General features: G+C 43.5%; 1 pseudogene; it reads left to right on the forward strand.

The window, feature by feature from the left end:
- The first annotated feature begins 2,086 nt into the window (after positions 1–2,086).
- LOC102851384 lies at positions 2,087–16,317 on the forward strand (annotated as a pseudogene).
- Positions 16,318–22,041: the final 5,724 nt, after the last annotated feature.

Here is a 22,041-nt window from a genome sequence, read left to right on the forward strand (position 1 = left end):
GAACCTGGGGATTGATGTCCCAGAAGACAGGACGAAGGACACACTCAGGTGTGCCAAAAGCTGCTGAGTCAACCCTGAGATCAGCTTCTTTCAAAATCTCACCGGTAGTGATCTCATCTGCTCCTACAGCCTCACCTGCGTCTATTACCTCATCCTAGAGGAGTCCAACAGCCTCCCAACTGGCTGCCATGTCTGCAGGCAGCCCTCTCCACTCACCCAGCCCAACACAGAGATTCTTAAACTTCAGTGGTATATACTGGAACCAGAGAAGCAGATAAGCCCAGCATCGTTCAAGCAGAATGTCCAGATTGACCAAGTTCCCCAGGCAGTTCTGATTCTGACCATGTACCTTGGGGAATTACATTAGATAATCTGTTAGCTACTTAGGAAGGAAAGGAAGAAGGGGCAGCCAGGTGAACCAAGGGCTGATGTCCCAGAAGACAAAGTTTCATCAAAATATAACCAGTCACTGATGGAATACAAACACAGCTCTGAACTGGAGCTTATGATTCTCAGAAAGGCAGCTGGAGGCTGAGTTGAGACAGTTCAGAATCTCAGGGGTGATGTGTGAAGTCATGCCCACCTCGCACCAGTGAGCACAGGACCCAAGACCTGACTCAGTTCCTATTCAGCTTGTCTTTATCTCCACAGAAGGGATGACAGCACCCTTGATGGTGAGGGGTAGAAGGGCCCCAGAGCAATAGCAGATCACGCATCAGGACAGCAAAGAGGGCACACGTGTTAACTTAACAATAAAAGAAGCCAGACACAGACAAAGGGGAGTCAGAGCAGAGGGGCCAGGGTGCTGAGAAAGATGCTGCCAGAATCCTGAATAATGCCTTTCAGTGAATATCTGAGTTTAATAATACAGTAGAGCTTTAATTCCCATGGTCACTGAATAAAACCTTAAGTAGCTGAAGAAAATATCAACAGTGAAAAACAGAAGAATGCCACTGGTTAGTAAGTATGCTTAAATCAGCCCAGCTAATGATGGTATCAGTAACTCATAATAACGAATAATTGTTTAAATAGTTACAGCTTCTAAAATGGCTTCATATACAAGGCTTCTCGCCTACATATCCCAGATCAGGTTGTTCTGATTAATCAGCAGACCCCCTTAAAGTGGATGGAGGCTGAGATATCATCAGATTTGTCTAAAGGGCCCTAAACCAAGCTGCAGATTGGTGGTGCTGGGTGGCAGCAGGGGACTAATGCAATCTTTCTTGCTTGGCATATTTTTCCCGCTGTACCAGGTGAGTGAGTTGTACCAGGCATTCCCAGCCACGCCCTGCTAAGAGTTCTTTCTAAAGAATCCCTAAGAACATTTGCGCTGGAGCCTCTGCTTTGCTGATCATGCTCAAAGGTTTCCTTTTGCTTTCTGGTCTTTCCATTTAAAACTCAGCCCCAACTCCTGTCACATGTCACTGCTCCTCTACCAGCTGATGCTGGCACATCCAAATCCAGATGCTTCCACTTAAGCACTTACCCAAAAAGCTCAAACCCGCTTCACCAAACCACAGCCCTTAAAGTGAGACACCATAATCCCAAACAGCTCTTCTATTAACATACAATAATAACAGGGGACTCTCAGACGCAGAGCTGAAAACCCTTCCTCTAAAGAATGCAAGAATAGTACAAAGCACTCAATGAGACCTTACCTTCAGATGCCACTGAGCCAGACTTCCTCCCAGGCTAGCTGTCCCAAAGAGAGGAGGGACATTGCAAGTCGTACTCTAAATGACAAGCTTTGTAAGAGAAACACCACCCCAAAAACGTGAGCATGAGACACCACGAACCCAGCCCACAAGGAGGAGCTCAGGGTCTGGCCAGGAAGCGGGTGTGAGTCTGAGGTTCTGATGGTTCATGCCAGACAGCACATCTGACCTTCTGGGCTTAAGAAACACTGAGGGCCAGTTTCCACTCATGCTTTTGCTTAATATGTTTAAATGCTTGTTCTACCTTCCTCTGATTTTCTCATCTTCCGTTTCTGTCTCTTTATATTCCACCCCCAAGCTAGTCCTTTTCCCCAAACTCAAACTGCTCCTTGATGCCTTTCTTTATGGTAAAAAAAGTCACATTAATCTCAATGGCCATCACCATGAGCCTTAATCCAGACCTTCTGCTGAATGATTTAGTGATATTACGGAAGTCAAAGACTGTAAGTCCTCTAATTCATGACAGAGATTCAGAGTCAGGGTGCAAATAGGAATGGGGACCACAAAGGTGAATCCGTAGTTTTGAAAAGAGTAAAGTGGGGGCATCGCTAGTATCTGGAAAATGGAGCATCATCATGTCACCCACATCCATTTTCCCCTCAAGAAATATATACTTGTACGACATGTATATGTGTTTTCACACTGGAGGGGACCTACAACAGCCACTTAGAGAACCTGGAAGGTTCTCTTCCTTCTTCCTGAGAAGATCCAATAAGCAACAACATGACTGATGGATAAAAGATTGAAGTCATCTGCTCTGTAAATTTACTTGGATCGACAATCAACTACCATGGTAGCAGCTGTCAAGAAATCAAAAGACTTTGGTGCAACCACTGTGGAAGGCAGTATGGCGCTTTCTCAAAAAGTTGCAAATAGAGATACCATTTGACCCAGCAATTCCACTTCTGGGAATATACCCCAAAGAGACCATAACTGACATCCAAGGAGATATTTGCACACCCATGTTTATCACGGCTTTGTTCATAATAGCAAGGAGTTGGAAACAACCTAAGAGCCCATCAACAAATGGATAGAGAAGCTGTGTTATCTTTACACAATGGAATACTACGCTGCATTGAAAAACAAGGAACTCATGCAATATTATTCAAAATGGGTGACCCTGGAGGACATTATGCTGAGTCAAGTATCTCAGTCACAAAAAGACAAATACTGCATGATGCCACTGTTGTAAAATGGGACTGACATCGGGGTTGGAGGGAGACTGAGAAAGATGGGATGAATAATGTATACTGCATTGAAATAGATAAGGGAGAAAACTGTTTAAAAGGGATATGTGATTAGGTGTTTTTGTCATGACAGGAGTCCAGAATATAGGCTGCATAGTGGAGTGGACCTGGGGGGAGGGTTTGTAAAACAATGAAAGAATTTTTCTTTTACTTTTCCAACAGGGTAGTGTACTGGGGAGGGGGGAGGGTTGGGAAGGGAGAATAGTGCAACAATGAATGAATGGAAATCCGAAGTCTTTGTAAATTTTCATTGAAATTAATAGTAAATTTAAAAAAAGAAATCAAAAGACTTGTTGCACTGGACATACCTGCTGCTGAGGACTTCTCCAAAATGCTAAAGAGCAATGATGTCAGTTTAAAGACTAAGGTACACCTAATCCAAGCCATGGGATTTTCAGTTGCTTCTTATATATCTAAAAGTTGGACAATAAATAAGGAAAACAAAGAAGACTCAATGTCTTTGAATTGTGGTGTTTGTGGAGAGTACTGAATGTCCCATAGACTGCAAAAAGAATAAACAAAACTGCCTTAAAGGAAGTGAGAACAGTGTGCTCCTTAGCGGTGTACGGATGCAGAAAATCCATCTCACTCACTTTGGGCATATTTTGAGGAGGAATCAATCCTTGGAGAACAAGATCATGTGAGAAAAAGTGGAGAGTCAGAGAAAGAGAGGAAGGCCATCAACAAGATGGACTGGCACGGTGACTACCACAATGGGCTTGAGTGCGACACAGATCATGAGGATGGCACAGGGTTCAGATCTGCTGTTCAAAGCGTGGGTATGAGTTGTAGTGGATTCGATGGCACCTAACAACAAAAGATTCAGAAACAGTGCGTCCTCAAGGATGTGATGTGAAGAGTGAGGACTAAGTATACGAATAATTTATACACTCTAAAATTCAGGCCATGTTTGTTTTTGATTTTTTTTTCCAATAACGTCTTATGCAACTTAGAGGTAGACAATAAATAAAGTTGATAAAGAAGGATCAGTACCTTTGAGTTCTGGTGTTGAAGACGAGTACTGAATATACCATAGACTGCCAAAAGAATAGATATTTCTTGAGGAAAGTGCAACCAGAGTGCTCCTTAGAGGTAAGGACAGTGAAGCTTTATCTCACATATTTTAGGCATGTTGTTAGGAGATCATTCCTTGGAAAGGGACATGTTTGGAAAGAGAGAGTCAGCAAAAGAGAAGACGACCCCCGAATGAGATGAACTGACAAAGTGACTGCATCAATGGGCTCAAGTATGTCAGAGATGATGAGGATGGCACAGAATAGGACAAGATTTAGATCCTTTATTCACAGGGTCGCTATGAGTCATACTCTGACAGCACCTAACAACAGTAACACCTAAGCTGTCTGTCCCCTCGAACATAGCCATTCACAACACATCAAACTGATGGTTAACTAGTTAGAATCCAAGCACTTCCCACCTGTCTATAAAAATGGTCTGCTCTGGAAAGGATTCCCAGAAGATTTGCCTCTCTCTCATGAGAAGCAGCGGCCTTATAAAAAGGCTTTGTCCTCTTTTAATCTTCACAGGAATCCGATGAGAGATATAATTGTCAGGTCCATTTTACAAAAGAAGTAAGAGACATGAAGATGTTAAGAACAGCCTGAGTCTCAAAGCAGCTGGAAGTCCTCACAGAGGGTCCGGATTCGTCTGTCGTGTAAAGCCTCACTTGTTCTTCCCATTATGCTGTCATCACCCTACCAATGAGAATTAGTGAAGCTGGTTTCCACCATGTTCAAATCAAACAGGGATCAAAACTTGGGATCAAGAGACATTCCGCTACCTGTTCCCCTTCTCATATTGGTGGAGACTATTCCACCTGCTCAAGCCTCTTCAACTCCATTATAAAACAGTATTTTAATTGGCAGCGGAGCAGAATTATACCCAAAAGCGAACAGCAGAAAACAAATTATGGCAATGCATGACCCCCAAAAAATCAATATTATTTTTAGATCCACTTATTCCTTTAACATATACTGTTTGCCTCTTATTATCTGTAAAATCATATGGTAGATGCTGCGATGGGAGGAAAAGAACATTAAGACTAAGTTATTTATCTACGAAGGGTTTTAATCTCTCATCCAAGGCAATTAAAATGAAGGTGAAGTTTGCCAGCAAAATTGTGTCTCTCTTCTGGGACCTATTAGCCAACAAAGCCAATGAACTTTGACTTTTGCTAAATAAGACTTCAAAGATTCATAGACTGATGAATGGCTTCATTTCAACGCAGCCATAGTACTCCTTTATGAGAAGAAAAATATCATTTCCAAGAAATTTCCAGCATTTCTAAAATTGAGTTCAGGTGGAAATTAATTGCTAATGCCAATTCTATAATGTCAAGCTATAGTGACTTATCCCCTTCACCTATTCATGTCTGCTTCCCTCTCAGACCTTTCACATTTCTCTTTGACTATTTCCTTTCCACTACTATAGCCCACCTTGTGTTCAAAACCTGAAAGGTCTCCCTCATTTGCCTACGTCCAAACTCTGGCCTCTCTCAAAGCAATCCAACTCATGAATATGGCATCCAAGACCTTTCTTAGTGAGTCTGTCTTGGGGGAACAATTACTCTATCTTAAACCAAAGATGAAACAAAAGTGCCTAGAGAAGTACTGGTCAGTGTTGGTCTGTGTGGCACACTAGTGACCAGTACACCACCTCTGAGGATATTGCAAGGATCATCAGGGAGGAAGCCCATCAAGGCCCTTCCTCATTGTGTCATCTATCTAGGAACTGGCTCCCTAGAAACCAACCAGTGACCCTGTAATTCACTTTCGCGGGTGAGGTAATGCCAGGAAGGCAATCTGGAGGGCAGGCTTTTGTATTGTGGCCTCTGGACAATGCCTGCCAAAGTAAATTATTACAGTGCTGTCTAGTTTATAGACTAGTTTTGTCAGTTTGGTCAGTGTGATTCAGGCCCCCAGGCAACAAACCCTTTTGGTAAGCAGATGCAGAGGGTGTCTGACCTTGCAAACCTGTCCTCTGAGAAGTCTTTACCTCCATTCTGTCCCTGCCCATACCCCTCCTGTGCCCCATCACCGACAGAGCCCAGGACCTGGCCTTCCTACTCTCCTGTCAGAGACCTAGCAGTTTCCCTCCTCACACCCTTCAAAGCAAGCAGCACTCATCTTCTTTTTAACAGGACAGAGTACATACAAATTTACCACCAGGGAGGAATAAATGGACAAAAATTATTTCTCTGCCATAGTCTTATAGTAGATTCAAATCCAAATAGAATCCTTCCAAAAAGCTTTATCTCAATTTTTACCACCTGTAAATATTTTTTTACAATTAAGTGAAAGAAATTCACCACTTAAAAAAATAAATTTAAGGAAAATTTGTTGAAGCTGAGTAAAAGGAAAGGGATTTCTTCTGCTTTTGTGTATGAGTGAATTTTTATTACTTTTTTAAAAAATCAACCTACCTACCACCTAGGGGTTTTCCAGAGGACAGGATTTATTACTTTTTTAAAAAATCAACCTACCTACCACCTAGGGGTTTTCCAGAGGACAGGATTCTATCTCCCTTTCAAAGAGACCAGAAGAACTGAGATTTGAATCCAAATTCCTACTCACTTTTGGGTAGGTGATTTTTCCATTCATAATTCCTGCACAGATCTTAACTCTCTTCCCGTATGCCCCGTTTCTCATCATTTAGATCCTTGTCTCCTACAAGGACTGAAAAAGCTGCCTCTCTAGGATTCCTACCTCTTGGCCAACTCCCCTTCAGACCATCTCGCCTCCTGTTACAAAGCAGGATATGTTCCACAAAGCTCATGAAGTCACTCCCCAAGTCCCAAACCTTCCAAGGCTTCCTGCTGAACCCAGGGGTGGGGAGAGGGAAGTCTCATTCTGAAGCTCAGTCAGCCATCAAAGCCTTCCAGTGAGGTCCACCTCCCAAGCTGCTGTACTCCTCCTGGGTTCTGATTTCCAGCCTCACTGGAACCACTTCCTAAGCCACAAATACAAAAAAGATTTTCTTGTTTCTGTTTACTCTATTTCTTCTACTTAGAATGCCTTCCTCCACCTATACTTGCAGAGTCACACCCATTCTAAGATCTTATTAAAGTAATTCCTCACTACCCAAGGAACATTTTCCTGACACCATTACTCTCCTCCTCTATCTAGATTCTATCTAATTACTCAGTTCATACTGTGTCCCCCACACATGCTATCTGATAATTTCACCTTGCCTAGCCTCCCAACCCTTTATAGATCAAAACTGCCACACAGCATACTCCTACCCCTAGTCTACTCAGGCCTCCCTGTGGACTCAGTCTGACCACTCACTACACATGCCCACACACAGACACAATCTGGACATGAGCTATCCTCTCCTTCTCTACAGATCAAGCCAGTGTCCTCAACCCAATGTGCTCTAGTGAGCCTGCTATGCATGAGGCTATGACAGCAAGGCATGAGACTGGGAGGGAACCCATTGCTCTATCTCCTTTTATCAGTGTCCCCAGCAAAGTAAAGCAAATAGGAAGAAGCTGACCCTTGGTCTCTGTGTTAGCCTGAAAAGGAACTTGGGAGGAGATTTGGGGGCACATTTAGAGGGAGGTAAAGTGTGGTCAGAACGAGCTTTCTTTCTCCCACCCGAGAAAAGTTATGGAAACCTCTGGGGCTGGCAGAGGCAGCTCTGACTGGCCTGTACCCCTGTCCCCAGCCCTCTGGAGGACTGAGCCTGCTAGATACTTCCATTTACTTCCATAAGTTGCTAGATGACTTCATTCTGCTTCCAATATATCTGGAACTCATCTTTATCATCTTATACAATAAAATACCACATTACATTACTCTCCATCACATTATTCCCCTCCTAAATTAAGCTGCTTGAGGACAGTATATTCTATAATCAAGAAAAGTGTGTCAGGACTATATATTTTCTCCCTACCTATTCAATCTGTGTGCTGAGCATACCATTCAAGAAGCTGGACTTTAGGAAGAGGAAAGTGGCATCAAGATTGGAGGAAGACTCCTCAACAACCTGCATTATGCAGGTGACACCACCTCGCTTGCTCAAAGTGAAAAGGACTTGAAGCACTTGTTGCAAATGATCAAAGACTTCAATATGGATTACATCCCAACATCAAGAAAACAAATATTCTCACCACTAGGAAATATCAGGGCACTCTGGTGGCCTACTGGTAAGAAGCTGCATTGCAATCCCAAGGGTTCTCAGTTCGAGGTCACTAGCTGCTCCATGGAAGAAGGATGAGCAATCTCCTCTCCTGTGATTAAATGTCTCTGAAAACCTTCCAGAGGATCAGTTATAGGTCAGTTCCGACTCTGTGGTACACAACAACAACAACAGGCAATATCCTGCTAAATGGAGAAAAGACTGAAGTTGTCAATGATTTTATCTCACTTGGATCCATAATCAACATCTTTGGTGCCAGCAGCCAAGAAATGAAGACATACAGCATTGAGAAAAATCTGCTGCCAAATACTTCTCCAGAGTGACAAGGAGCAATGTTTTCAGTTTAAAGACTAAGCTGCACCTGATTCAACCCATCATGGTCTTTTCAATTATTTGCTATGCATCCAAGAGTTGGACAATGAAGAAGAATAATAGAAGAAAAAACTATGCCATTAAGTTGTGGTATTACAGAAGAGTATTTGAGTATCCCATGGACTGCCAAAAAAACAAACATACATCTTGAGGAATGTACAACCAGGATGCTATTTAATGGCATGGATGGTGAAGCTTCGTCCCACATACTTTGGGCATGTTATTAGAAGAAACCAGTCCTTGGTAGAAGGCATCATGCTTGGGAAGGTAAAGAGGGTTAGAAAAATAGAGGAAGACCTTTAATAAGGTGGAATGATATAATGACTGTAACATTGAGCTCAAGTACATCAGAGATGATGAGGATGGCACAGAATAGAGCAAGGTTCAGACTCACTGTTCACAAGGGTGCTGTAAGTCAAAGCTGACTTGACAGTACCTTGAAACAACAACATTAACTTTCTATTCTAAGGACCCAGTAAAGAATATGACATGGGTGGATGGATACTCAGAGTTTCCTGAGGAGGACATATGGTAAAAGGGGCATGTGAGAGACAGACAGTAGCCCGCTTTCGGCAGTGTCAGTTGCATCGCATTTTCTCCATATCTGAGGTCGCTCTCTCTTGTCGCTTACTATTGAGCAGCAAACGCAGTTCTTCCACAAGGGGAACTTGGCCATACTTAAGCCTGGCATAAGCAAGAGGCATAATTAAGTGATGCAACTGTATTCCTAAAGGAAGCGAGGTTGTAACTTCCCCAAGTGGTTGATAACACCAGGCCATTTCTCCTCATTATTTCCAAGTGCTAAGCAACATGGCAGTGTGGGGAGAGCCAGAACGGAGAAAAAAATAAAATAAAATACAACCACCCAGAAGATGTGAATTGGCAAGTTTTCCCTCCCTGCTAGACCATTCATGGGCCTCACCTCTAACTTTTGCCTACAATCAAGTCCTTCCTAGAACCCTGTTAAGCTGCCTCAGGGAGTCTATGTCCCAGAATTTGGCAAGCTGTGGGTAAATATTAATTGAATAAGCTGGAATTTACTTCATATTTTAAACCTTCATATCAAAATTAGTTCAACAATTTAATTGTTATTTGATGCAATAGCCTTTATTTTGCATTTAGGACATTTCAAGCCCAAAGCACTTCTTTAAAGTCCAGCTTGTATGCAGCTGACAACAATAGTTATGGGTCAGCCTCTATCCAGGGGAAGAGAGCTTCCTGCCTTGGGGCACTTGGCCTCCCAAGGAGAAGCTGCTGGGAGGATTAACCACTGTCTTCACTGGAGGTCTCAGGGCCACATGCCTACCATATGAAGACACTGCATCGAACCCACAGCTACCAAAAAGCCTAGGTTACAAGGGAACAGTTCAATTCAGAGCTTTCCTAAACTGAGCCTTTGGACAAGCCAATCGAGCCTCCTCCAGTATAGTTGGGAAATGGCCCTCCTGTTCCCTTGGTAGAAGAAGCAGAGTGCTTCACCAACCTTCACCATGACACAGCTTTGTTCAGTTTAGAAACAATGGCCCTTATAAGAAGGTACCTCCCTTTGAAGAGATGCTGCTTCCTGTTCTGGTCCACTGGTGTTCCCTTTCTCCTTTTAATCTAAAGCTGGCTTTGTTTGCATCCTCAGACACTGAACAACATCCAGGCAAGGACTGTTTCTAATATTCCTTTACTTGTCAGGTATCAGGAATACTAGGAAAAGTCCCTTTCTGGATATTGTTCGTGGGAACTTTGGTGGCTGCTGCCACCAAAAGGCCACTGATTTAAACCCAATTGCCACTCTGCAGAAGAAAGAAGAAGCAGGCTGCTCCGATAGTAAAGATTTACAAGCTTGGGAACTCTATGGGCACCTTTAATTGGTCCAAAAGGGTTATAAGCTCACTGTAAGTCAGAAACAAAATCTGTTGCACATGCACCTGACAACAACAACAACATTCTTACTAAGTCAGCGGAGTTGAGTTAGACCTGAGGACCATTTGGTGAGATCTGACTTTAGAATGTAACAAGGAGAATTCCTAAGACTCAGCCCTCTTCATTTCAGCTGAACTGAACAGGTTTTGGGCAGAGAGGGTTGGGTCATTCCTCCAAGCTCAGCTCAATAGTCACAAGACATTTGACACTCAAATCACTTCCCTCCCCTAAGAAGCCAGAAGCCAGACAGTGACTCAGGACTTACCCAAGAAAAGTGATCTGGGAACTCCCACTTACACACCTGTTTCTGCAGCCCAAAGACAGCCTACTAGAGGATTACAATGTTCTAGGGGTCCAAAAGGGATTGCCCGTGGAAGTCTGCTATTCTCGTCTCAGGGTATTGGAACCTTCTACAAAATCTTCTAAGGGCCTCTCTCGCTCACTTTTCCTCATCATTTCTTTTCCCTAAAGCAAAGTCATTACTCTCCCATAAAAGACCAAATCAGTTCCTCATCTTCTGAAGTAGTGAAAGATGCTGAGGCTTGTGTGACTCAAAAAAAGCCAGAGGAGAGGGTAGGAGTACAGATGTCAGAACCCTCACCCCCAGATGACTGAGATGCCCAGTCTTCTGGAGAGGCTGAACTACAACAAAAGGAAGTTAGGAAAACATTCTTATTAGGACTGTAGTTGAAGGTTGTAGTTGCCAGGTCTGGTTCTGAGCTCTACGAGGAAGGCCTCTGTGGACAGAGGACCAGGATGTTGGCAGATTTGTTTGGTGATAAGAATGAGATGTTTTACTTAGGTTCTGTAGATTACAGAACAAGAAAGAACTCAATTTGAGCAGGCAACCCCCAGCAGCACCCACCTGATCAGAGCCTAAATAAGCCAGGCCTGGAAACAATGCTTTCCTTTCACGCAGGTACCCAGCGCCCACTCCAAATTCCAACCCTGCACTGACCGACTCTCAACAAATGCTTACTGAACTGCACCAGCCTCTACTCCACCTCCACAGCCCCACCTGGATTACTGCACAGATTTCTCTGGCTCTCGTCCTTTACCTCACCTTTCCAGCCCACTCAACAACGTCGCTCATGCTTAACATCCTTCAATGACTGCCACCCTGGGGTCCCAGCTTACTAATAATGAATTAGCCAAAGCTGAAAATATTTCTTGGGTAAGTCGGAGAAGATTTGGGCTTACCCTGTTCCACTCTAATAAACTTTCTTAAATGGGAGAGAAAGATAAAAGAATTCCCCCCAGGTATTCAGAAACTGCCTATCACACTCAGGAACTGTTTCTATGGTACCACAAATAACTATGCACTTTCCTGCTGTTTTAGAGATTTACTTCCTAAATAAGTATGCAAGTGAACACATCTATTTTTAGTGGAGGCAGATGTGCCCCCATATGACCATATCCACCACTAACTGCCTCTCAAAGGTTCATTTCATCTGAAATGTGCTGACTGACCACCTTCCTCCTATGGCATGGTAAATTACCAGCTCTTACTAGAAATTGAAGACCTTCCATAATCTGAAATCTAAACGTAGTGTTCAAATTTAATGGAAAAAGAACAGGTTTAAGAATCAGGTAGAACTGGACATAAATCTTATTTCGGCTACTTATTCAACATTGAGGAACCTTGATAATCACTTATCCTCTCTACAGTTCAGTTTCTTCCTCAGTTAAAGGCATCTAATACCTACTCTGAGGTTAAGGGAGAACAGAAAATTCTATGTTCAAAGCCTGATACATTGTGGATATTTAAGAAATGATCATTCGCAATCCCAACTTTCCTGCTTAACCTCATTTGCTCCTTAGTTCTGGCCAAACCAAAACCAAACCCCTGGCTGTTTTCCATATATGCCTTTAGTCTGCCAGCCCTCTTGCCTTTCTTTGTATATTGCCATTCCCTCCATCAGGAATGTCCTTCACCTCTTTTTCTGTTGAAACCCTACCTGTCCAAGACACACCTCAATGCCACCTCCTCAGCAATCCAGATGCTCTTTGAATTTTCACTGTATTTTCCCTAGAGTTATTACTGGCTGTCTTGAGCAAGGGGCATATTCTTTGAGCTCCATACAAGTAGGAGCATGTCTTATTCATCATCTCATGTTCCCATTATCTCAGTTCACAGAGGATGGTCAAGAAATAATTGGTGACTGAAATAACAAATGAGGTCACAAGCCTATAGCCTCAAGACTACTTTAAAAGTATGTCCACCTCTGCTCTTAAAACAGTGAGATTTTTTCCAGGACCCAATTCTACCTCAGGAGCTTCCCTGACTTCTCTATGTACCATTTTGGCAGGCCCCCTTCCCTGCAGGCTATCATGGTCCTCATGCATACACACTGCTTAACTACACTCTCCACCCTCCCATCCACTGCACCTCACCCAAAACCTCAGCCTACGTCTTGAGGCTAACAGCCTTCTCAGCCTTCTGTAAGGGCTATAATCTTACTCTGTAGCCTAGGTTGAAGACAGACTTCCCAGTGCCATGATTAATGCCCTTCTGGATCCTTTCCCTCCACATGTCATTCATATTTTCTTGCATTCTGTGAGTCCAACACCTCTGATTACATGGCCCCATTCTCCAGGTCCCAGGATGCTATGTTCTCAAGACCTTCAAAGCCCATAAGCCTGTAGAGCTCTTATTTTTTAATCAAGTGGTTGGGCCAATGTGGGTGTCAGCAAAGAATGTTGTTATTGTTGTTGATTGCCTTCAAGTCAAGCATGACTCATAGCGACCCTATGAACAAAAGGCCTGAAGCCCCTCTATAACTACCAACATTTATCAAGGTTCATAGAGTTTCCAGAAGCAATCATTTAGGAAGTGGATGCCACTCCTGCTTCCAAACCTGTCAAAGAATGTTATTGGTTGATACCTGCAATGCATAGTGACCCTATCTACAGCAGCTCTGAACCCTTTCCTGTCCTGAGCCAGTCTCACTAATTCTGAAACACCAACCCCCATCACCCCAGTCACTGTATCAATCCATCTCATCCAGGGTCTCCCTCTCCCACACTGTTCATCCACCTTTCCAAGCATGATGTCCTTCTCCAAGGAGTGATCTCTCTTGGCCACCTGCCTAGAGTGAGTGAGGTGGAACTTCAAAATCCTAGCCTCCAAGAAGAGACTTGGTTTCACCCTCTCCAAGACAGACCTATTTGTTTTCTTGGCAGTCCATGGTATGTTCAAGACTCTTCTCCAGAATCACAATTCAAAGGCATCTATTCTTCTGTCATCCTTTGTCATTGTCCAACTTTTTGAAGCATAACAAGTAATTGAGAAAACCATGGCCCGGATTAGGTGCACCTTTGTATCTAGACTGACATTGTTGCTATTCACTCTGGAGAGGTCCAGGACAGCAGACTTTCCCAATGTAATTAATCTTTTGATTTCCTGACTGCTGGTGTTAAGAGTGTTGACTGTGGATCTGAGCAAGCTATAATAGCTAACAACCTCAATCTCTTCTCCATCTACTATGGTGCTGCCAATTGGCCCAGTGGTGAGTTTTGGCTGCTCTGAAGGACTTGGAAAAAAAATAAACGTGCAGGAATTGATGGAATACCAACTGATGTATTTCAGCAAACAGATGCTGTCCTGCATGTGCTCACCAAGGTGAGACAACTAGTTGGCCAACTGATTGGAAGAGATCCATATTTATTCCCATTCCAAATAAACGTGATCCAACAGAGTGTGGAAATTATCGTACAATATCACTAATATCACACACTAGTAAAATCCTCCTGAAGATTATCCCGAAAAGACTTTAACACTACATTGACAGAAATATCAGAAATACAGGCAGGGTTTAGAAGATGTCATGGCACTGGGGATACTATTGCCAATGTTTGATGGATCTTGGCAGAAAGCAGAAAATACCAGAATAATATTTCATTGGCTATGCAAAGGCATACATAGGTTTTCAGAGGCCTGCTGTTTCAGAAGTAGATGGCCAATCCTTCTTCCTAGTCTGTCTCAATGTGAACGTTCAGATTTAGAGAAGTATTAGACAGACCAGCAAGTTAAAGGTATATCCCTTATTGCAGAGTTAACTTTAGTGTCAGTGCTTTAGTTTGCTTGGCTCCATAGTCAACCGTTTTGGCACCAGCAGCCAGGAAATTAAAAGGCGCACTGCCATGGGAAAGTCTGCTGTTAGGGACCTCTCCAAAGAGTGCTGAAAAGCAGTGGCATCTCTCTGGAGACTAAGGTGCATCTGATACATGCCATGGTCTTCGCAATCACCTGTTATGCATCAAAGAGTTGGGCAATGACCAAGGAGGATAGAAGGAGAATTGATGCCTTTGAGCTGTGGTGCTGGAGAAGAGTATTGAGAATACCATGGACTGCTAGGAAGACAGATTTGTCCTGGAAAGGGTTAAACCGGGTGGCTCCTTGGAGGCAAGGATTCTGAGGCTCCGTCTAACTTACTTTGGACATGTTGTGAGGAGAGACCGGTCCTTAGAGAGGGACATCATGCTTGGGAGGGTGGAGGGACGGCGCAGGAGAGGAAGGCCCTCTATGAGGTGGATTGATTCAGTGACTGAGATAATTGAGATGGGAGTGTCAGAGACAGTGCGATTGGCACAGGACAGAGCGGAGTTTAGGGCTGTTATACATAGGGTCGCTATGAGTCGCAGGCGACTCAACAGCACATAACAACAACAACAACATGCAAAGGCATTTGACTGTGTGGATAACAATAAATTGTGGTTAACCCTGAGGAAAATGTGAATCTCAGAACACTTGATCATGCTTATATGAAAACTATACTTGGGCCAAGAAGTAGTCCTCAGAACAGAGCAAGGAAACACTGCATGGTTCAAAATCAAGAAAGGAGTGCATCAGGGATGCATCCTGTCCCTGTACCTTTTTAATCTGTATGCAAAACAGATAATTCAGGAAGCAGGGCTTTATGAGGAGGAGCGTGGCATCAAGATTGGAGGGAGACTCATTAACAACCTATGGTATACAGATGACACACCTTGCTTGCTGAAACTGAAGAAGACCTGAAGTGCTTGCTGCAAAAGGTCAAGGACTGTAGTCTTCAATCAGCAAAGAACAGACATAGCAAAATAATTTTGGGGGCATAATAAATTCCATTTTAGCCCACATAAGCATTCCCTGTCCCTGCCTCGCACTGAGGACAGTCAGCCTGTGACTTGGAGCAGACACACATTTTCACAACTTTGTTAAGGGCTCCATCCTCTAGACTCCTGCCTCAGTTTCACCCTACATTTGCCTCAAGTCAGCTCTCTGCTCAAAGGCTATTAATTCTCTCTCACTCCTGACAGGACAAAGTCCAGTTTCTTAGTTCAGCATTCAAACCTGAGTCTCAAATTTTAGCAATGGGGTTGGCACTCTGAGAGCTGCAGCGACAGTGCAGACGTGGCCAAGTCCAAGAACCACACCACACACAACCAGTCCCGAAAATGGCACAGAAATGGTATCAAGAAACCAAGATCGCAACGATATGAGTCTCTTAAGGGGGTAGACCCCAAATTCCTGTGTAACATGCGCTTTGCCAAGAAGCACAACAACAAGGGCCTGAAGAAGATGCAGGCCAACAATGCCAAGGCCATGGATGAACGTGCTAAGGCTGTGAAGGCTCAAAGCCCAGAGAGGTCAAGCCCAGGATCCCAAGGGGTGTCAACCGCAAGCTCAGCCGACTCGCCTACATCACCCATCCCAGGCTTGGGAAGCGTGCTCGGGCCCGCATTGCCAAGGGGCTCGGCTTAACCGGCCAAAATCCAAAGCCAAGGCTGACAGTAAGGCCGAAGCTCCAGCAAAGTCCTCAACTCAGGCGCCAGCCAAAGCTGTAGCCCAGGCGCTAGCTAATGCCTCAACCCAGGCTCCTGCTCCAAGCCAGGCTCCTAAAGGTGCTCAGGCCCCTGCAAAGGCTCCATAATTGAGTTCTCCATCTGAGGACAGAAGGACTGGTGTGACCCCCTGGGCTGCTGCCATCTACACGGGGCTGGTTCCTCCTATGTTATTTGTACAAATAAATCCTAAGGCAGGAAAGATAAAAAAATTTAGCAATGAAAGAGTCTAGCTAAGCTTGTCTTCTCACTATTTTTTGATCCAGCTTTGCTCACTCCTGCATCTCTGTCCTTTGTTCATGAGATTTCACTGGCCAAGGATCTACAAACCCTTCCCTTCCTCTTAAAAAAAACACAAAATCATCTATAAAAATCACCATACAATTACTATACACATGGACCTCACCTGATGGACTACACAGAGATCAGACTGATTACATCTATGGAAACAATCATTGGAGAAGCTGAATATCAGCTGTGAAAACCAGGCCAGGCTCTGACTGTGAAATAGACCATAAACTACTCATGTGCAAGTTCAAATTGAAGCTAAAGAAAATTAAAACATATCCTCTATAACCAGACTATGGCCTTGAATCTATCCCACCTGAATTTAAAAACTATCTCAAGAACAAGTTTGAGGCACTGAATACTAACGAACAAAGACTAGAGGAGCCGTGGGATGATACAAAGAGTACATGAAGAAAGCAAAAGTTTATTACAAAAACAGAGAAGGAAAACCAAAATAGATGTCAGAAGAGACTTGGGAAGAGACACACTAAATGCTAAGAAGCTAAAACTTATTTCAAATGGTAGTTCATGAAGACAAATAAAAGTAGTATAACAATAGCAATCTATTCCTAGAAACAAAATAGTTATCTGGAATGTCCTATATCATACCAAATAGAAACAAGCCTGTTCTTGAGTTTTTTCTTCCATGCTATCATAGACCTTCAACTCTGCCCTCAGCAACACAGAACACATGTTTTCTTCATCCACCTAAAAACAGTGATCCCAGCCTGTCTTTCTGTCCCTATCCAGGTCATTTCAAAGTTTACAAGACAGGAACCCCAGCTTTGCAGCATTTTAAATGCCTCCTCTACCTGCTCCCAAAATAAGGTGCTCAGAGGACCCTTTCCAAAAGTGGTCAGTCTTGGCCAGTGTTGGGAAAAAGTAAGCCCACCTTCTACTGAATCCTAAACTCTGAGTTTCTATTAATGCAGCCAGGCTAAACAAATTTATGTGGGCTTTTCCACATGGCTGAGTAGGAACCTCACCCAATTGATTTTTGGAGCCTAAGGGCAGGACTTTGTCCTCACCCCTGCCACGTCTCACGGAGGTGGTTTGGGATCTAACTAAACTCTGTTTGCTGACCCTGTCCTGTATGTTAGTGACCAGCCATCTGAAACTAGGTTATTACTGACCATACTCTGCACTTTTGCCTCCTGGACTTCCTGCTCACCTCCACAATGGTACTTCCTCCTGGGCTACACCTGGAGGCTCAGAGAACATTACTTTCCTCTGAAATTCCAAGGTAAATTCTCTAGATGACATAGATCATTGCTCCTCTAGCAAGGTATTTTTCCAAGTCTTCCTAAGATGATAATGGTAATAACACTATTATCTATTGCTTATGATGTGCCAGAAACCATGGTCAACACTACCTGTGCATTATCTCATTTAATCATCACAGTAACAGTAAGAAATAGGCCTATTATTATTTCCATTTAGCAGAAGAGAAACAAAACAAAGGTCAAAATGATAAGCAGTTTTGCTCAAAGTGGTAACGGCAAATTTGTGTAGAGCTGGGATGAAATAAACAGAGGCCAGTCAGATACAAAATCCACATGGCAGAGCAAGCAGGGTCCTCACAATGGCAAAACTCTGCTGAGCTGGGGAAGCTGGGGAGCTGGAGGAGTCAGTTACCTCGTCTCCAGTCTCAGGACAATAGTCGCCGCTGGTCAGGCCCTGCAGCACATTGTGCAGCACCAGTGAGGCGGCACATGAAAACCTAGATGGATGCACAGGATTGTGGTTGTTACAGGGTGAGCATTTCATCGAAGAACCAGATGTCTTGGCTGGTTGCAGGGAAAGATTATATAATAAAACTTTTTCATGACATCCAGTCAAAGCCAGGTGTCAAAGCCAAGAACTGCTCTGTTGTTTTGGTAAAATTTTGAATCCGAATTCTCACCTTCCCTCCACTCCAGTATATTCTTCTCAACCATCTCAATCTTACCTCCCAATCCAAAACACACACATACACACACACACACACACACACACACACACACACACACACCCCTTAGTTACAGAATTTGGAGTTTTGAACACTTGAGTTTACTATCACGTTTTCCAGCATGCCTGGGTCAGTTCTATCATCCCAAAACTTATTTCGTTTCACTTCTTTCACTCTCAATCGTAGTCTTGTATGGACAATAAGCTAAAGTAAATCTAACATTCTAAGGCCTTTAAAAAATTAAAATCATTCTCAGGCTTTTGTTTTTCTTCCATAAAATAATACACTATCCACTTTACCGAGGAATCCCTTGGTAAATCCAAGCAAAGCCAAAAGTTCCATTTCATACTGCTCTCTGGAGGCAGCTTTTAGGGACAATTCTCTTTTTGTTTATTTCATGAAACAGTTCTTCACTGACTTAGCTGTTCATATAGCTAGCTTTGATTTTGGGGGCACAACACCTGCTTTGGAGGACAAAAACTTCTGTTCCTGAATAGAAGAGTTGGATTCAAGAAATCCATTTTTGGTCTTTCTACTCTGAGATGTGGCATAGGGTAGGGAGTTATGCTGCCAGCTCCAAGGTAGGTGGTTCCTATCCACCAGCTGCTCCTCAGGAGAGAGATGGGCAATCTCCTCCCATGCAATCTACAGCCTCAGAAAAATCCACCAGAGCAACAGTAATCAACAATAGTCTGAGCTGTGATCCAGCCTTCTTCCATTCTGTTAAGCCCTGTGGTTTCTTCACAACTCGTGCCCCATGTACACACAGCAGATGTCATGCTGAGGAGCCTGTCAATCTAAGGAGTTCGTTTTGGCATAGCTTTCCAAGCTTTAGTCAAAAGTAGGTTGTAGGAGTTTACAAGGGAGCCCTGGTGGATCCTTTCTAGCTGCATTTGGGAAATTCCAACCACCATTAGTCTCCATTGTATCTTTACCCTGAAGATTTGCTTATCTCCACTTTAGGGTTGTTGTACACAGGGTCGCTTTGAGTCGCAAAACTCGATGGTACATAACAACAACAACCACTAAACAACCCTCCTTTAGACTGACTGTCAGCACTGACTATCCCTAACTGGGCATAGAGATGAGGGATTGAGACCTCCTTTCCTTTCCCTGTCTTCATCCCCAGTAAGAAATAGATGGATCCAATGTAGAACTACTTGGCAAGAGCACAGCAGTTAGGGAAGGCGGCACAGAATTCATACTTAACAGCCTTATCTGAACTAACAAATATCTTTCTGGACATTATTTTTTTTAATGACACCTCTATTAATTTACCCCTCCCCCCTTACTCATTAACTTTTGAATAAATCATTGCTATGGTATGAACAATACAGATCTCAAATATGCAATCTATGGCTATTCCACTGATGGGATACATTTTTATCTCAGGGGGAAATGAAAATTTATTAGAAATGCTCAAAAAAAGGTGGCACAGAAACCTGTCAGACCTCATTGCATATATCAAAAGAGCAAAAAAGACTCGGTGAGGTTTTTCGCCTAAAAACAGAAATCTAGAATTCTTTTTGTCTTTACTTTTAATCAGCACTTATAATGTGACAGACAATAAAGGCTTCATGAATATTAGCCCAGCCCTGCCTTAGGAAATTACGGTGATCACTGTTCTGGGGAACATGGTAAGGCAGGACATGGTCCTGAGAGCATGGAGACAGAGAAGCCTGTTTGGGCAGAAAGGTAAGGAAGGGAGAGATGAAGAGAACGCCAGCTTCATGGCTACTGAGCCTCCTGGCAGCTGTGCAGAGCCAAGATAAGGTCTTCTCGCTGTGTATGACAGCTGTTGCCCTCATTCAGTCAACTATATCCCTGACCTAGGCCTTCCTTGGAGACGGTCTTCACACCTGGTTGTCTTCTCCAACTACCAACCCCATTTCCACTATCTTTATGTCAACACTATACAAGAAACTTCTCCTGAGCCTACTGTGTCACTAAGGTTTGTCTGAGGGGAGCAAAAGGCGGGGGGAGGCGGGTATCTTGAAATGCATCTTCTCAAAGAATTAATAAATTACTGGTGGCTGCAGTTCCCTAGAAAGGCCACTTAACATATGTGCATCCACAATGACCACTAACAAATATGTAAGAATATTTGTTGAATATAACTTTCATAAAGCACTCCCTATTCCCATCAGTCCCACAGGTATCTAGGCATGAAGATAAAAGGAGTAGTTCAGATGCCAGAAATGTCTGATTAGGAACTTCGGGCCTGCATAAGCCTTGGCTCTCAGCAAACTTCAGAGTCTCTGACTTGTAAGGTTCTAGCCTTAGTTGTTTGACAGACTGAATTCATCCCAAATTTAGTTTTTCTTCCACTTTTATTGCCTAATGGGATCACCATCTGGACTTTCTGGCAATTTTCTAGCCAAATTCACTTTGCTACAGAGTTGAAAGCCAGGAAGTTCAGCCACCAACAACAGGATGACTCTGTATTTCTTTGGGCTTCACCACCCTCATGCGTGAAAATAAAAAGAGCAAGCAAGCAAGAAACTACTCCATGCTCTCTTCGAATTCCAGAAGAATCAATCATCCTTATTTCCCTCCCCCCCACCCCCCCGTCTAAGAGCCTTCTCCATGTTCTCATGCTATTAACAACTGCCTTATTCTTCTCCCAAGAAACTAGCACAACACATCAGTGTCCAACTTGACTCTTTTCTTTTTCTCTCAAACCCAATCATTCACCAAATTCAGCTGATTTTCTGGCAAAGTTCAAGCACCTCTCTTTCCCCTCACTTCATCTCTATGGCCACGGCCTTAATTTAGGTCCTAGTCTACCTCAAAGTCTAGGGAGTTGCACTGTTAACCCAAGCGTGACACCTCTCTGGTGGTTCAAATTCACCAGCTGCTCCATAAAAGAAAGATGGACAGTCTCCTCCCGTGTGATCTGTAGCCTCTGAAAACCCACTGGAGGGCCAGTTATGCGTCGGTTCTGACTTGATGGTAATTTGTTTGAGTTTGGGGGGTTACTGGTGGTGTAGTGTATGGGGAGTTGTGCTGCTAACGTAAAGGCCACAGCACAGTCACTGCATCAATCCATCTTGCTGAGGACCATCCTCTCTTTAACTGAGCCTCCAACTCATAAATACTTTGTAGGACAGACTAGAACTGCCCCATTGGAGGCAAAGATGGTAAAACTCCATCTCACATATTTTGAGGATGTTGTTAAGAGGTGCCAGCCCTTGAAAAAGGGATCATGCTTGGAAGGGTGGAGGGATAGCACAGGAGAGAAAGACCCCACATGAGATGGATTGACACAGTAATTGGGGTAATGAGGGTAGGTGTGTTGAAGTCAGTGAGACTGGCTCAAAATAGGTCAGAGTTCAGAGCTATTGTACATAGAGTCCCAGAACAACAACCAGAAGTTATCCATGGCAGAGAGAGAGACAGTCCATAAAGCAGGAGTCAAGAAATTAAAACATATTTTGCACTGGAAAATCTGCTGTTAAGGACCTCTTTAAAGTGCTTAAGAGCAAAGATGTCAGTTTAAAGACTAAGGTGCCCCAGATCCAAGCCATGGTATTTTCAATTGCTTCATATGCATGTGAAAGTTGGAAAATGAATGAGA

The sequence above is a fragment of the Elephantulus edwardii genome, unplaced genomic scaffold (assembly GCF_000299155.1).
Source record: "Elephantulus edwardii isolate Elephantulus edwardi_28Jun2011 unplaced genomic scaffold, EleEdw1.0 scaffold00044, whole genome shotgun sequence".
NCBI lineage: Eukaryota > Metazoa > Chordata > Mammalia > Macroscelidea > Macroscelididae > Elephantulus > Elephantulus edwardii.